The sequence below is a fragment of the Physeter macrocephalus genome, chromosome 15, assembly GCF_002837175.3.
Source record: "Physeter macrocephalus isolate SW-GA chromosome 15, ASM283717v5, whole genome shotgun sequence".
Taxonomy (NCBI): domain Eukaryota; kingdom Metazoa; phylum Chordata; class Mammalia; order Artiodactyla; family Physeteridae; genus Physeter; species Physeter macrocephalus.
In genome coordinates this window covers 22,287,251-22,290,277 of record NC_041228.1, presented here as the reverse complement: position 1 = coordinate 22,290,277, position 3,027 = coordinate 22,287,251, and positions in this window count along the sequence as shown.

Below are 3,027 nucleotides of genomic sequence, written 5' to 3'. Positions count from 1 at the left end.
TTTACATGTAGCTGTCCAGTTTTCCCAGCACCACTTATTGAAGAGACTGTCTTTTCTCCATTGTATATCTCTGCCTCCTTTGTCATAGATTAGTTGACCATAGGTGCGTGGGTTTATCTCTGGGCTTTCTATCCTGTTCCATTGATCTATATTTCTGTTTTTGTGCCAGTACCATATTGTCTTGATTACTGTAGCTTTGTAGTATAGTCTGAAGTCAGGTTATCTGATTACTCCAGCTCTGTTTTTTTTCCCTCAAGACTGCTTTGGCTATTCGGGGTCTTTTGGGTCTCCATACAGATTTTAAGATTTTTTGTTCTAGTTCTGTGAAAAATGCCATTGGTAATTTGATAGGGATTGCATTGAATCTGTAGATTGCTTTGGGTAGTATAGTCATTTTCACAATATTGATTCTTCCAATCCAAGAACATGGTATATCTCTCCATCTGTTGGTATCATCTTTAATTTCTTTCATCAGTGTCTTATAGTTTTCTGCATACAGGTCTTTTGTCTCCCTAGGTAGGTTTATTCCTAGGTATTTTATTCTTTTTGTTGCAGTGGTAAATGGGAGTGTTTCCTTAATTTCTCTCTCAGATTTTTCATCATTAGTGTATAGGAAAGCAAGAGATTTCTGTGCTTTAATTTTGTATCCTGCAATATTATGAAAGTCATTGATTAGCTCTAGTAGTTTTCTGGTGGCATCTTTAGGATTCTCTATGTAGAGTATCACGTCATCTGCAAACAGGGACCGTTTTACTTTTTCTTTTCCAATTTGTATTCCTTTTATTACTTTTTCTTCTCTGATTGCCATGGCTAGAACTTCCAAAACTATGTTGAATAATAGTGGTGAGAGTGGACATCCTTGTCTTTCCTGATCTTAGAGGAAATGTTTTGTTTTTCACCATTGAGAATGATGCTTACTGTGGGTTTTTTGTATATGGCCTCTATTATGTTGAGGTAGATTCCCTCTATGCCCACTTTCTCTGGAGAGTTTTTATCATAAATTGGTGTTGAATTTTGTCAAAAGCTTTTTCTGCATCTATTGAGATGATCATATGGTTTTTATTCTTCAATTTGTTAATATGGTGTATCACATTGATTGATTTGCACATATTGAAGAATCCTTGCATCCCTGGGATATATCCCACTTGATCATGGTGTACGATCCTTTTAATGTATTGTTGGATTCTGTTTGCTAGTATTTGGTTGAGGATTTTTGCATCTATATTCATCAGTGATATTGGTCTGTAATTTTCTTTTTTTGTAGTATCTTTGTCTAGTTTTGGTATCAGGGTGATGGTGGCCTCATAGAACTAGTTTGGGAGTGTTCCTTCCCCTGCAATTTTATGGAAGAGTTTGAGAAGGATGGGTGTTAGCTCTTCTCTAAATGTTTGATAGAATTCACCTGTGAAGCCATCTGGTCCTGGACTTTTGTTTGTTGGAATATTTTTTATCACAGTTTCAATTTCATTACTTGCTATTGGTCTGTTCATTTTTCCTATTTCTTCCTGGTTCAGTCTTGGAAGGTTATACCTTTCTAAGAATTTGTCCATTTCTTCAGGTTGTGCATTTTATTGGCATAGACTTGCTTGTAAGAGTCTCTTAGGATGCTTTGTATTTCTGCGGTGTCTGTTGTAACTTCTCCTTTTTCATTTTTAATTTTATTGATTTGAGTCATTTCCCTCTTTTTCTTGATAAGTCTGGCTAATGGTGTATCAACTTTGTTTATCTTCTCAAAGAACCAGCTTTTAGTTTTATTGATCTTTGCTATTGTTTTCTTTATTTCTATTTCATTTATTTCTGCTCTGATCTTCATGATTTCTTTCCCTCTACTAACACTTGGTTTTGTTTGTTCTTCTTTCTCTAGTTTCTTTTGGTGTAAGTTTAGATTGTTTACTTGAGATTTTTCTTGTTGCTTGAGGTAGGCTTGTATTGCTATAAACTTCCCTCTTAGAACTGCTTTTTGCTGCATCCCACAGGTTTTGGATCATTGTGTTTTCATTGTTATTTGTCTCTAGGTATTTTTTGATTTCCTCTTTGATTTCTTCAGTGATCTCTTGGTTATTTAGTAACGTGTTGTTTAGCCTCCATGTGTTTGTGTTTCTTACATTTTTTTCCCCTGTAATTGATTTCTAATCTCATAGCATTGTGGTCAGAAAAGATGCTTGATATGATTTCAATTTTCTTAAATTTACTGAGGCTTGATTTGTGACCCAAGATGTGATCTATACTGGAAAATGTTCCATGTGCACTTGAGAGGAAAGTGTAATCTGCTGTTTTTGGATGGAATGTCCTATAAATATCAATTAAATCTATCTAGTCTATTGTTTTATTTAAAGCTTGTATTTCCTTCTTAATTTTCTGTTTGGATGATCTGTCCATTGGTGTAAGTGAGGTGTTAAAGTCCCCTACTAGTCCTGTGTTACTGTCGATTTCCTCTTTTATAGATGTTAGCAGTTGCGTTACGTATTGAGGTGCTCCTATGTTGGTGCATACATATGTATAATTGTTATATCTTCTTGGATTCATCCCTTGATCATTATGTAGTGTCCTTCCTTGTCTCTTGTAAAATTCTTTATTTAAAAGTCTATTTTATCTGATATGAGTATTGCTACTCCAGCTTTCTTTTGATTTCCATTTGCATGGGATATCTTTGTCCATCCCCTCACTTTCAGTCTGTATGTGTCCCTAGTTCTGAAGTAGGTCTCTTGTAGATAGCATATATATGGGACTTGTTTTTGCATCCATTCAGCTAGCCTGTGTGTTTTGGTTGGAGCATTTAATGCATTCACGTTTAAGGTAATTATTGATATGTCTGTTCCTATTACCATTTCCTTAATTGTTATGGGTTATTTTTTGTAGTTCCTTTTCTTCTCTTGTTTTTCCCTCTTAGAGAAGTTCCTTTAGCATTTGTTGTAGAGCTGGTTTGGTGGTGCTGAATTCTCTTAGCTTTTGCTTGTCTGTAAAGCTTTTGATTTCTCCATCGAATCTGAATGAGATCCTTGCCAGGTAGAGTAATCTTGGTTGTAG